The sequence below is a fragment of the Amphiprion ocellaris genome, chromosome 22 (assembly GCF_022539595.1).
Source record: "Amphiprion ocellaris isolate individual 3 ecotype Okinawa chromosome 22, ASM2253959v1, whole genome shotgun sequence".
NCBI lineage: Eukaryota > Metazoa > Chordata > Actinopteri > Pomacentridae > Amphiprion > Amphiprion ocellaris.
Genome location: NC_072787.1, coordinates 5,829,843 through 5,843,841, shown reverse-complemented (window position 1 = coordinate 5,843,841; position 13,999 = coordinate 5,829,843). Strand labels below are relative to the sequence as shown.

Below are 13,999 nucleotides of genomic sequence, written 5' to 3'. Positions count from 1 at the left end.
TTTATTATCACAGGTTCTGTCTGAAAAGAGGTGGCATCATTTTAAATAGTGAAATCAAACTAATAAAATGTAACGACCAACCAGTGAGCAATACTGGATTCTGCAAAAACATAAACAACTTTTTTTTAAATCTAAATCTTATCTAAACACAGTTAATGTATTAACTTATTTTTGTGTGTATGCATGTATTTATTGATTTATTTAGTACTGTTAACATATCAGAGTTCTGAGTGAATTTTTCTTAAGATAGGCAAAGGCCATTTATTGATTACATATAGGCTGTTAAATGTTTATTAAAAACTAAAAAGCATTTAAAAAAAACAACTTAGGCATTTATTGAGTCACTAAAATACTGCAGAGTACAGACCACATCAGCATGATTATAAGCATCCTCTGGTAAATGAACAACCAGATACTGATGTCTCTCACCATATGGACTTCAGGAGATGATTAGATGATGATAAACTGTGACCTACTGGTTGGATTCTCTCTGTTCTCGTGTTTCTTACATGTTTGTTCCCTGACAGCCGGGTCATAATGTTTTTTGAGCAACACACCATACTATGACGTTTTTACAATGATGGTTCTACTATGGAACCAGTTTGACATGTTCAAGTGTTCTTTGTGTGAAAACTCAGAGATTTCAGGTATCAGAAGGTGGTTTTCAACTTTCTTTGTTAACTTTCTGCCTCAACTTTAAACTAAATTTCCTTCACTAACCCAGCCCTCTGGACTTCCAGGAAGCTGTGTTCCTATTGGCTGTCCAGGTGGCTGCTTGGTGTTATCAGGAACACCTGAGCAGCTTGGTGTTATTAGGAACACCTGAGCAGCTCAGTGTCTTCCTGCTTTATTTAGCTGCAGACAAACATTTCCTCTGTTTCTCTTCACCAGTGAACTGGGTTTGGCTCCATTGCTTCAGTTTGTTCTTTAGGCGTTGGCTTGCAGCTTCCAGCAGTAAAATCGTCTTTAATGTGTTTCTTGGTGTGTTTTAGGGCTTTGTACTGGATAGTTGTCTCGGTAAATGTGGTTCTTTAGCCACAGTTAGCACATGGTGCTAATGTGTGCAGTGATTAGTGGATTTGATGCAGCTGAGTTGTGTCTTTATTTTGGCTGTAGTGAGTCTTTAGAGGTTTTTGGTCAGACACATTCTGTATTCTTGTTTGTGAACCAACGTTGGTTGTCCAGAAGGTAAGAGTTCCTGTCCTGATTCTGTGTTCTCAGAGGTTCTCTGGTAGGCTGCAGGAGACTTTAGTGTTTGGGTTGTGCCAGCTTGGTTTTTGTAGGGTTTCATTTGGACGACTATCTTGAGGCCCCTCCATGTGGTTTAGTGGGGTTTTCTGCAACAGTTCTACAAAGCAACCTGCAGCAGAAGAGACTTTGAGAGTTTTTAGGAAGTTCTGGAGACCAGACTTTAGAGCAGCACAAACATTTGTCAGCAGTTTGAGAAGGTGAGCTTCAGAGTAGTAATGAGACAGAAACCTTCTTGACCCATGTGGTGAGGTCCTGTACCAAGAGTTTGAGCAGGTTGTGAAGAGTCTGTAGTTCTTTGGTCTGAAAGCACAAGAAGAGTCGACTCATTAAAGGAGAAAACAGGAGATATTGTTGCTTCTTCTGTCACTCTGCAGTTTCCTTAGACTGAATATCAAGTTTATATTGTAAATAATTTACCATGTAAGCCCAAGAAGACTTCAATAAACTCCCTCCATCCCCTGGACACAACATATTTTATTACCATGTTAAATCTTTTTTTTTTTTTTTTTTTTTTTTTTTTTTTTATGTTTTTGAGTTTTAATCATAGTTTTAGCATAGTTTTTTTTCTCTTTGCTTATTTAGTTTTGTCATCTGTGTAAAAAGTGCTAAACAAATAAAGTTGAATTGATAAACTGAATAATTGACTAACTCATGATTGTGACAACAGAAGTATTTTCATTGTGATTTAAGGGTTTACTTCATTTTTAAGGTTGGGGTTAAAATCTTGACAGAAAAAGAAGATTAAAGAAATAAACTACATAACAAAAAGCAATTACATCAAAGGAAAAAAAGTTAATACAATAAAACTTTTAAAAAGATTTAAGAAATTTAAGATGTAATTTTCTAATTAAACATTTAATCTTTTAATTAAATGTTTTGTCTATTTAAAGGTTTAATAATCTAATTAAATGTTTTGCATTTTTTAAATGTTTAATATTCTTCTTGTTTAATTGTGTTTTTTAAATGTTTAATTATGGAAAATATTTTATCTGTAATTTTTAATATTTGTATTTTAAAAATTTTGTGTAATTTCATAATGACATGTATCTTGTTGAATTATCTAATTCAATATTTTGTCTGTTTAATAGAGTTAAACATTAAATACAATTAAATTATATTAAACAGACAAAATATTGAATTAGATAATTCAACAAGATACATGTCATTATGAAATTACACAAAATTTTTAAAATACAAATATTAAAAAATTACAGATAAAATATTTTCCATAATTAAACATTTAAAAAACACAATTAAACAAGAAGAATATTAAACATTTAAAAAATGCAAAACATTTAATTAGATTATTAAACCTTTAAATAGACAAAACATTTAATTAAAAAATTAAATGTTTAATTAGAAAATTACATCTGAAAGACAATAAAACTTCAAATAGGAATTACACAGAAAATACAATGAAGCATTTAAAAAGAAAATTAAACATTAAAAGGTGGTAAAACATTTAAAAAGAAAAACCTTAAAGATTTAATCGAAACATTAACAGACTGTCTGAAGGTTCAAACTAACAGAGAACCACTCAAGAACTTTTAAGATTTCAGTCCTCAGACTGTGTGAAGGTTCAAACTAACAGAGAAGTACTCAGGAACTTAGAAGATATCAGTCCTTGGACTGTCTGGAAGTTCAATCTAACAGAGAACTACAGTGGGACTTAGAAAATTTCAGCCCTCAGAGTGTGTGAAAGCTCAGGTCCTGAGGACTCGGGAGGTCTGGAGGCTTTGAAAGTCTTGGAACTGAGGGTTCAACCCTCCAGCACAAAGGCTAAAGTCCAACCTCCTGAGAAAAACGATCGAGTCGTGACTCAAGTTAAAAAAAACTCGAAAATGGCAAAAAAAAAAAAATAGATGATAAATGCGCAAAAAAAAAAAAAAAAGTATCGCGCGCAGCTTAGAGGGAACAGTGGTCCCAAAACTGTTGATAAATTATTTCTCAATAAAACCTCATAACCAGTTACATAAGCACACCCTCTTTACTGACCTCTTTACCAATTAACCCCAAGACATACTTTGCCAAAATCCATAATAATCCATAAAATCTTTATTTGCACCAACCCCATGTGAAAATGACATCAGTCTGTATTTGTAGAGCATCTTATGAATGTAGCAGCACCGTTTAAATGTTTCATAACACAGAATATAAGCAAAGAGTATATAGGGATACAGACAAACATGGGAAATAAGAAACGTGCTCTTCAATAGTTATTAGGGTCCGAGCACCACGAAGTGGTGCGAGGAACCTATTGAAAACCTAGGAATTATTAGGGTCCGAGCACCGAATGGTGCGAAGACCCTATTGGAATGCAAGGAATTATTATTAGGGTCTGAGCACCAACGGTGCGAAGAACCTATTGAAACCCTGTGGTTTATTATTATTAGGGTCCGAGCACCACGAAGTGGTGCGAGGAACCTATTGAAACCCTAAGAATTATTAGGGTCCGAGCACCACGAAGTGGTGCGAGGAACCTATTGAAACCCTAGGAATTATTATTATTATTATTATTATTATTATTATACTTTTTTCTACGGACGGGGAAAACGCATTTTTGACGCCCTAAACATACACGAAAACGCATGAAAATCGCCACACACATCAGGACTGGCGAAAAATTTGATATTTTAGGGGAATGGCACGCGTGCGTGCCAAAATGGCTCAATAGCGCCCCCTAGAAAATTACGAAAATTCAGCCCCCGGACAGCGTTCGACCTAGACTTCTGAAATTCGGCACACATATATAACTCATCAAGACGCACAAAAAAGCCTCTTGCATCATTACCCATAATGCAACAGGAAGTCGGCCATTTTGAATGATGAGTCATGTTTTGGACAATTTTGTGTCATTTTTGGACATTTTTTAAAATCTATAAACTCAAACAGCGTAACTCCAAGAGAGCTGAAATTTGGCCAGGATGTACTCCAATCACGGGTGATCAAAAGTTATCAAAACGCTCCGCAAAAGTCTGAAGGCGTGGAAATGGCGAGCCACGGAATGCGGCCATTTTGAAATATGATTCATATTTTGGACATTTTGTCATTTTTGGACATTTTAAAAAGCTATTAACTCAAACACCGTAACCACGAGAGAGCTCAAATTTGGTCAGGATGGACACCAGTCATGGTTGATCAAAGGTTATCAAAATACTGTGCAACAGTCTGACGGTGTGGCCATGGTGACCAGCAGAATGCGGCCATTTTGGATGTCTCGCCATGAAACAGGAAGTGCTGTGTAACCAGCCTGTACATGCTCCAATCTGCCTGAAATTTTACATGTATGATCAGAGTCCGGCCCTAATCACATCTTTGCACCACTTGGCGGCCATTTTGGATTTCTCGCCATGAAACAGGAAGTGCTGTGTAAGTAGCCTGTACATGCTCCAATCTGCCTGAAACTTTACTCTCTCAGTTGCAGCGCCTCCTGGTGGATATGCGTGGGCCAGTCGGGCCGCTCGGATGCGAGGACTCGTCCAACGCTGCTTGCAGCTTTTATTGGTTTAGTGGTTGGAAGTCAATAAAACATTAGCGTCAGTCAAATTGAATGCGTCAGTGGATGGAAGTGGTGGTTGCCTTGTGCTGCTCTTCACTTCACTGCAGCTCCATGGCTCCATCTGCTGGACGGACAGAAGTGCAGCAGCTGATGGCAGCTTCTTTGACCTCACGCTGCTGTCAGACCCCAGATTAGGGTTTATTTCAGATATATATAATAGAAAATAGTAATTAAAAAATAAGCTGATGTTGTATTTTTGCAGCAGTGAGTTTTACAGGGTTAAGAGCAACCAGTCAAAGGTTATTACTGAGGATTTTAAACAAAAACATTCAGGCAAACAGTTAACATCATAGGGTGCCTGACATGTTTGTTTTTTTTCCGGGTCGATACAGATTTTTTTTGTAATCAAGGAGATCAATAACCAAGATTTGGAATCACTACACATTTGCAGAAAAAATAAAGTTTTTGAACAGCACATAAAGTTAAGTTAAAATTAAAATAATCACGAGTTGCAGCCTTTGCTTATTTATGTTTTACATGCTGAAGTTGTCCTTCAGTGTTTCACTGATCAGATTGTGCTGTGGGCAGGAACAAGATCAGAGGGAGGCAGCTGCAGCCGACCCAAAGTAGTTTCACATTCATTTATCTGATCAGATTTCAGGGGGCTTTTTTTTTTTTTTTTAAGAAATGGGACCAATAATTGAAAACATGCTAAATATCAGATGGGATCATTGGTGTCACAGGACATCTGCAGACACAGGTCAAAGATTACAAGGAGTTTATTTAACGAATGAAACTAAAACCAACACAGAAAGGATAACTAAACCAAGGTGAAAACAAAAAGGGGAAATCAGACTAATTGTAGGAGAAAGGTTCTGGTTTCAAAGTCTCTGGTCTGGCAGAGAGTGGAAGAATGAAGAACCAGGCCTTCGTGGATTAAGGTGATTGAGAACAGGTGAATCAGCCCCCACACCTGTGAGAGAGATGGATGGATGGATGGATGGATGGATGGATAGATAGGTAGGGAGGTAGATGGACCATAGATAGATGGATGGATAGGTAGATTCTGCAGTGGGGAAATTTTCAGTGTGGCAGTAGCAGATAGGAAAAAAAGTAAAAAGAAAAGCAGCACTCAGTGCACAGATATAAATAGATGCTTTCTCCTTAGAGAAGTAATAGAAATGCTTGTAAAAAAAAAAAAAAAAAAACCTTGTGAAATTGCACATATTGACTTATTTACATTTTATTGCAGTTATTTCATGGGTGATCTGAACTACTGGGAGCAGGTTTGATTGAACACAGTCTGACTGCTGCAGGAAGGAAGGACCTCCTTTAAACATCGTGGGTGAAGCAGTCTGTCCCTGAAGGAGCTGCCGGTGATGGTCCTGTTTCCTGCAGGGGGTGGGAGATGTCCTCCATGATAGACAACAGCTTTGTCATCATCCTCCTGTCTAACACCAGCCCAGGACAGAGCTTGCTTTCTTAACCAGTTTCTTTAGTCTCTTCCTGTCTGCAGTCGTGATGCTGCTGCTCCAGCAGACCACTCCATACAGGATGGCTGATACCACCACACAACCATAAAAGGTCCTCAGAATTGCTCCCTGCATCCTGAAGGACCTCAGTTTCCCGAGCAGGTGAAGTCTGTTCTGACCTTTCTTACACCGTGCGTTGGTGTTCTATCTCTAGACATGTTTGAATGTCTTTATCAATAAATGGTCAAACACATGTTGAGTGTCAGCTCAGCTCTTTGTTCCACACATGTATATGTTCCTATGTGATTGGTGTCTTGCAGTCAGAGTGTAAAGAATTGAAGCTGTCAGAGGTTTTCTGTGGTGAAGAGGCTGCAGGACATCAGCTGCTCCAACAGGTGATGCCTTTGTTCTTTGGCTACAACCAGAACCAGCAATAAATCAGCATGAGCTGCAGCTTATCCACCTCATAGAGTGTATAATAAAGAAACCAAGAGCTTTTAGTTGATAGCTGTCTCTAGTGAATGACCAGCAGTGTCTTGTTCAGGTTGTGAGGAGAAGTAAAAAGCTTACAGCAGCTGGTATTCCCAGGTAGTCTCCCATCCAAATACTAACCAGGCCCAACCCTGCTTAGCTTCGCAGATGAGATGAGATTGGGTGTATTCAGTCTCAGAAACAAACCTACAATGTAAGTTCTGTACCTCACATGATTCAAATCTCCACTCACACCTTTTATTTGTCCTTTGATTGCTCCAGTACTGATTGATGCCATCATTTAAGCCAATTTACAACAACATCTTGTAGGAAATGTGGTGCAGAGGTAAGTTCTGTGCCTCACATGTTGAAGGTCCATGGTTCAAATCCCCACTCACACTTTTTATGTGTCCTTTGGATGCTCCAGTACTAATTGCTAGCATTATTTAAGCAAAGTTAGAGCAATATCTTGTAGGACAGGTGGTGTAGAGGTAAGTTTTTTGCCTGGCATGTTGAAGGTCCCTGGTTGAAATCCACCTTAGTACCTTTATTATCTTCACCTCCTTAATAGTTTTGTGTACCATCATTTACGAAAACTAACAGTTACACCCAGTAGGAAGGATAGCGCAGTGGTAAGTTATCTGCCTCTCATCCAGGAGGTTTTTGGTTCGAATCCAGCCCAGGGCTCTTTTGACACTTGATAAGATAAGATAAAGATAAGATAAAGTTCTTTATTTCTCCCCACTCCAGGGGAAATTTACATTGTTACAGCAGCTTTATTTTCAATATATACATACTTTGGCTGTATGACAAACTCTTTCAACCATCATTACAACAAAGTCCACGAAGGAGCTTGTGTGAAAGATAGCTCACACATAGGTTGTGTGTCTGTCATGTGGAGGGTCACGGTTCGAATCCCCACTGGGAACCTTGCGGAGGATGATAGCGGAGTGGAAAGGTTGTGGTCTGTGGTGTGGAGTGTCAGTGGATTGGAGTTGAAGGGTGGTTCCAGCAAAACCAAGAAGTTGCCCGAAAAAGGTAAAGAGCGTAAAGAGCGTAAAGAGCGTAAAGAGCGTAAAGAGCGTAAAGAGCGTAAAGAGCGTAAAGAGCGTAAAGAGCGTAAAGAGCGTAAAGAGCGTAAAGAGCGTAAAGAGCGTAAAGAGCGTAAAGAGCGTAAAGAGCGTAAAGAGCGTAAAGAGCGTAAAGAGCGTAAAGAGCGTAAAGAGCGTAAAGAGCCTTTCAAGAAGATTTTTGGTGAATTTTGCCCAAATGTGAAAAAAAAGCTTGAGCAGAGTGGGGGATTGAACCTGCACTCTCCAGGTTCCAAACCACCATCACTACCTCTGGACTACCGGTCCTACATACCCAAATACAGGCTTTTCTTCTATTCGTCAAGGCGGTGACATCAACACTGAAAGAAAAAAAAAACAATCCACAAAATCAAAAAAAGAACATAATCTACCTACAACTTTTAAAGAACACGCTAAAAAACACAATACTAAAAAGTCACACTCTTCTCCTCATCACTCATTTTTACATTTTAACACAATTTCAAAGCCACACAAATCACATTCTTCATGTCAAATCACTTCTCTTCACTACAAATGGGAGAGAACAGCAAACAAATAAAATACAACTTATGGCTTAAATATCTTCAAAATCTCTTTGCTATTCCTCTACATTCAAATTCCTCAACACCACTCAACAATCACCTGCAGGATCTCTTACTTCTTTCTTAGCTCTGACAAAACATCTTCAAGACTCTGAGAAGACAACTCATTTTCAACACATTTGCTGCTTCGTCTAAGTGTCCACACACATCTCCAGTCATCCACAGGCCTCACCACTGATCAGCTGCACAAACTTACATGTTAAACTTCTCCAAAGATAAAATACAGGCCCTTCTGTCTGATCACAACTTTTACTGGTGGCTCATATTTCAAGTTCATTTCCTTGCAAAGTCTTTATTTTGGATTAAAGTGGGATCTGTGACCAGGCAGATCACTTGTTTATTCTTAGCATTTGGATTTCACTGACATTCCTGTCATGTAGAAAAATAGAAATATCTTTGCATTGATTCAGCTAAACTAACTGCAGACACTGAGAGGCGTAAAGTTCAACAAATGCTGTTTTTATTTACTTCACTGGTGACATCAGTAGATGCTTGCAGTGAAACCACCACTGCAAATATTTATGCATTAAAGTATCACAACTGAAAACTCCCTACAAACGTCCACTTCTAACACCACAAACATTGTCCAGAGGAAATGATATTAGCTGAACATAAAAACATGTAAAACAGCTCTGATGCTTTCATCCTGAGCTCCACTCAAACATTTCACTGTGCAGCAGCTCAGCAGTTTGTTTAAGAAAAGCATTTAGGTTCAATCTGTGAAGCCCAAAACCCACCAGCTTTGAAAAATGACACCATTTACCAGAGTCACAAACTGTAAAAACAGAAGGAATTGTTGGATTTTCTATGTGAATGTGTCGCCTCTCTAGTTAACTCACCCGGTTACGTCTCCATCCTGACGCTGCTCTGCTGGACCGGAGCTTCTGGACCAGCCGGGTGGACCTTCCTTCACAGATCTTCCCGGTGGGAGTGATTCTGAGTCGGCCTTGGTTGACTGCAAACTCCTTAAAATGGACACATGAGAGGAAATCGTGGACAAATCGATACAACAGCTTGTTCGGTTTGTCCTGTTCTTAAATGGGTAGAAAACTGCTGAGAGCTCTCAGTTCAATTCAATTTTCAATTCAATTTTATTTATATAGCGCCAATTACAGTCAAATTGTCTCGAGACGCTTTACAGAACCCATATGCCTGACCCCCAGAGCAAGCCAAAAGGCGACAGTGGCAAGGAAAACACCCTTTTAACAGGGAAAAAAAACCTCGAGCAGAACCCGGCTCTAATGTGGGGGGACCCATCTGCCTGCTGGCCGGGCGGGTTGAGAGGGACAGAAGAGGTAGAAAGGTAGAGATAGAGGGGTAGAGGTAGAGATAGAGGGGTAGAGATAGAGAGGTGGGGGGGTGGGACACAAGGACCATAAAACACAGCCACACATCTGAAGCATCCAGCATCCAGCTCTGGGACCAGGGACACTCGGAGAAAGGACACAGAAAGAAACAGAGTGAATGTAATGCAATAATGGTATATGTAGTAAATACATAGGTAGTTAGAGAAGGGCTCAGTGCATCCAGAGAGGTTCCCCAGCAGTCTAGGCCTATAGCAGCATAACTAGGGGCAAACTAAAGGGACGTCAAGAGGGGAAGTCAGTTGTGCAAATGAAAACACCAGCATACCCCGTCAGGGTCCCCCAGTCAGCCCTAACTATAAGCTTTGTCGAAAAGGAAGGTTTTAAGCCTGGTCTTAAAAATAGAGAGGGTGTCCGCCTCCCGAACCCAAACTGGGAGCTGGTTCCACAGGAGAGGCGCCTGATAACTGAAGGCTCTGCCTCCCATTCTACTTTTAGAGATTCTAGGAACAACAAGTAAGCCTGCAGTCTGAGAGCGAAGAGTTCTGCTAGGATAATATGGTACTATCAGGTCTTTAAGATATGATGGAGATTGGTTGTTAAGAGCTTTATATGTCAGAAGAAGGATTTTGAATTCTATTCTAGATTTAACAGGAAGCCAATGAAGAGAAACCAATATAGGAGAAATATGATCTCTCTTGCTAACTCCCGTCAGTACTCTGGCTGCAGCATTTTGGATCAGCTGTAGATATTTCAGAGAGCTATTGGGACAACCTGATAATAAGGAATTACAGTAGTCAAGCCTAGAAGTAACAAATGCATGGACTAGTTTTTCTGCATCACTCTGAGACAGGATGTTCCTGATTTTCACAATATTTCTCAGGTGGAAAAAGGAAGTCCTACAGATTTGTTTTATGTGCGAGTTAAAGGACATGTCCTGGTCAAAGATAACACCGAGGTTCCTCACAGTAGTACTGGAGGCCAATGTAATGCCATCCAGAGTAACTATATGCTTTGAAAGCAATTCTCTAAGATGTTTGGGGCCAAATACAATGACTTCAGTCTTGTCTGAATTTAGTAGTAAGAAATTATAGGTCATCCAGGTCTTTATGTCCTTAAGACAATCTTGCAGTCTAGCTAGCTGATTAGTTTCATTTGGCTTCATAGATAAATACAATTGAGTGTCGTCAGCATAACAATGGAAATTAATACAGTGCTTCCTAATAATGTTGCCTAAGGGAAGCATGTATAATGTGAACAGTATTGGTCCTAAGACAGAACCCTGAGGAACTCCATGATTAACCCTAGTATGCTCAGAAGAGTCATTGTTGACATGCACAAACTGGAACCTGTCTGATAAGTAGGATTTAAACCAGTCCAGTGCTGTCCCTTTAATGCCAATAGAATGTTCTAGTCGCTGTAATAAAAGTTTGTGGTCGATTGTATCGAATGCTGCACTAAGGTCCAATAAAATAAGTATAGAGACCAGTCCATTATCTGACGCTATGAGAAGGTCATTAGTAACTTTCACCAGAGCTGTTTCTGTGCTATGATGCACTCTGAAGCCTGACTGAAACTCTTCAAACAAGCTATTCCTTTGTAAATGTTCATATAATTGATTTGCAACTGTTCTTTCCAGAATTTTGGAGAGAAATGGGAGGTTGGAAACTGGTCTATAGTTGGCTAAAACATCTGGATCTAGAGTGGGCTTTTTAAGTAAAGGTTTGATTACAGCAACCTTAAAAGCCTGTGGTACATAACCTGTTACTAGAGAGAGATTAATCAGATCTAACATTGAGGAATCAGCTCTGACAGAGTGTTGCTCTGACTCCATGTGTGACTGAGGCTGGAGTGAACAGAGCTGCTGCTGCTCAGCTGCAGCTTCTTATTAGCACAACAACAGACGCTGCGTTCACTACGTCTGTGGGTGTGGAGCTGATAAAGAGGATCTTCACCACTGACCTGAGCTGCTGCCACACGGTGAGACGTCCAACAGAGTCACTGAGCAGCTGATGATGAAGAAGATGAAGGCTTCAGGAGGAGGTGGAGGAGGAGAAGCTGCAGGACCACATGAGACACTGAAGAGACAAACCAGAAATGATTCACACACTAGACATGAAGAAAAGAAAACATCAGAGAGTGTAAAATACAAGAATGAGTCCTGAACATCACTGGTGATGAAGCTCGAGGCAGAAAAACTCAAACACAAACTGCCTCAACAACAAGTTCATTTCTATGGTCAAACTGAGAGCAAGAATTCCTGGAATATTTAGTAAATCTAAACTGTATTTCTGAAATTTAATCCAGACAGGAGAAATATTGTGCATTTTAATATTCGTGTGTGCTGTCCCGATAAGCGGCTGGTGAAGGACTTTCTAAGTCTTATTGCCTCTTTTAATGTGGTTCAGTGTGTGTCGGGTCCCACACATGAACACGGACACACGTTAGACCTGGTTCTGTCTTATGGATTGTCTGTGTCGAATATTGAGATCGGTGATAACGTATTCTCTGATCATAACCCTGTGATTTTTAATGTCAGCTTTCCGTGTGCTGGTCTTAAATCCAGCGCTCCTGCTCGGTACTGTCGGGTTTTTGAACTCTCTCTCTGCCGGTCGCTTCTCCGCTGCTTTTAATCAGCTCTGCGTCCCCTCTAGTTTATCCTCTATGGATACAGAGGAACTCAGCTCATGGTTCCATTCTATTCTGTCAAGGTGTTCTGAACTCCGTCGCTCCTTTAAAGACTGCACATCGTAGAGCAAAACTGGAGCCCTGGTTCAACGACGCAACTGGAGCAGTGAGGAGGGAGTGTGGTAGAGCTGAGCGCAGCTGGAAGAAGGACAAGCTGCAAGTGTCGTTTTTAATTTTAAAAGACCGCTGGAGAGACTATCAGACTGTGGTTAAGGAAGCCAAAAGGGCTCACTTAGCTGGAGTCATTGAGTCAAACCGCCACAACCCTCGAGTTTTATTTAATACCACTGACTCAGTTTTAAATGCTCCCAAGCCGGTTTGCCAGGAAGCATCCATCGAACTGTGCGTCAACTTTCAGGAGTTTTTTATTGAGAAAGTTGTTAGTACAAGGGCTCTGATCTCAGCTCCTGCCGTCGACCCCTCTGCCTCTGTCTGCTGCCCGGCTGGGCTCCATAAATTTCAGCCCGTTACTCTGTCGTTTTTCATAGACACTGTCGGCCACATAAAGGGTCCCTCACGACTCCATCCCGCCTCACTTTTTAAAAGAGGTTTTTCCATGTATTGGGCAGTCAGTTTTAACCGTCATTAACAGCTGTCTGTCCACTGGCGTGGTCCCCCAGTAGTTTTAAACACGCTGCAGTCCAAACACTGCTGAAGAAACCTGGCCTCGACACCACAGTTTTATCTAACTTCAGAACAATCTCCAAGCTGCCCTTTCTTTCCAGAATTTTAGAGACAGTTGTTCATGCCCATCTGAAGTCCTCTTTAGATGAGCACAACGTACTGGAGGTTTTTCAGTCTGGTTTTCAGACTCTGCATAGCACGGAGTCAGCACTGCTACGGGTTTTTAATGATGTTCTCCTGGCAAACGACTCTGGGGATGATGCGGTTCTTGTTCTTAGCCAGTCTGCTCTAGCGCGTCTCCAGTTGGCTCAGAATGCTGCTGCTGCCCTCCAAAATATGAGCACATTACGCCTGTTTTAGCCTCCCTCCATTGGCTCCCCGTGCGCTTTAGGGTTGCTTTGAAGGTTCTTTTATTTGTTCTTAAAGCCTTAAATGGTCTGGCCCCTCCCTACCTCTCTGAGCTGCTCCATCCTCATCCATCCTCATCCCTCCTCACCAACCCTCAGATCAGCTGTTCAGCTGCTTCTGGAGGTTCCGAGGTCTAGGAGGAAGCTCAGAGGAGCTAGAGCCTTCTCTGTTGCTGCTCCCAGATTGTGGAATAATCTCCCTATGCACATCAGAGAGGCTCCCTCACTGGCGGTTTTGAAAACCAAACTTAAAACCTATTTTTATTCACTGGCTTTTAACACAGCATGAGACTCTGCTTCTGTTTTATTGTGCTGCTGTCTTAATATGTGTATGTTTTATTTATTGTTTTAATGTTTTATTTCGTTGTTTATTGTACAGCACTCTGTTTCAGCGGCTGCTGTTTTAAAGCGCTTTAGAAATAAAGTTGAGTTGATTTGAGTTGACTTGACTGTTAAAGTCAGTGTTTCTAGTTAGGGTCCGAGCACCGACTGGTGCGAAGACCCTATTGGAATGCAAGGAATTATTAGGGTCCGAGCACCGAATGGTGCGAAGACCCTATTGGAATGCAAGGAATTATTTATTATTATTCTTTGGCGAACTTTTGAATTGC

At 40.5% G+C, this 13,999-nt stretch overlaps 1 long non-coding RNA gene across 1 annotated transcript; it reads right to left on the bottom strand.

Moving 5' to 3' along the window:
• Positions 1-8,803: 8,803 nt before the first annotated feature.
• On the bottom strand, positions 8,804-11,761 carry LOC129347969 (uncharacterized). The gene is made up of 2 exons (XR_008600338.1): positions 11,632-11,761; positions 8,804-9,330 (listed from the first exon to the last, which is right to left on the bottom strand). It is a non-coding gene; the product is annotated as an uncharacterized LOC129347969 (long non-coding RNA).
• Between the last annotated feature and the right edge of the window lie 2,238 nt (positions 11,762-13,999).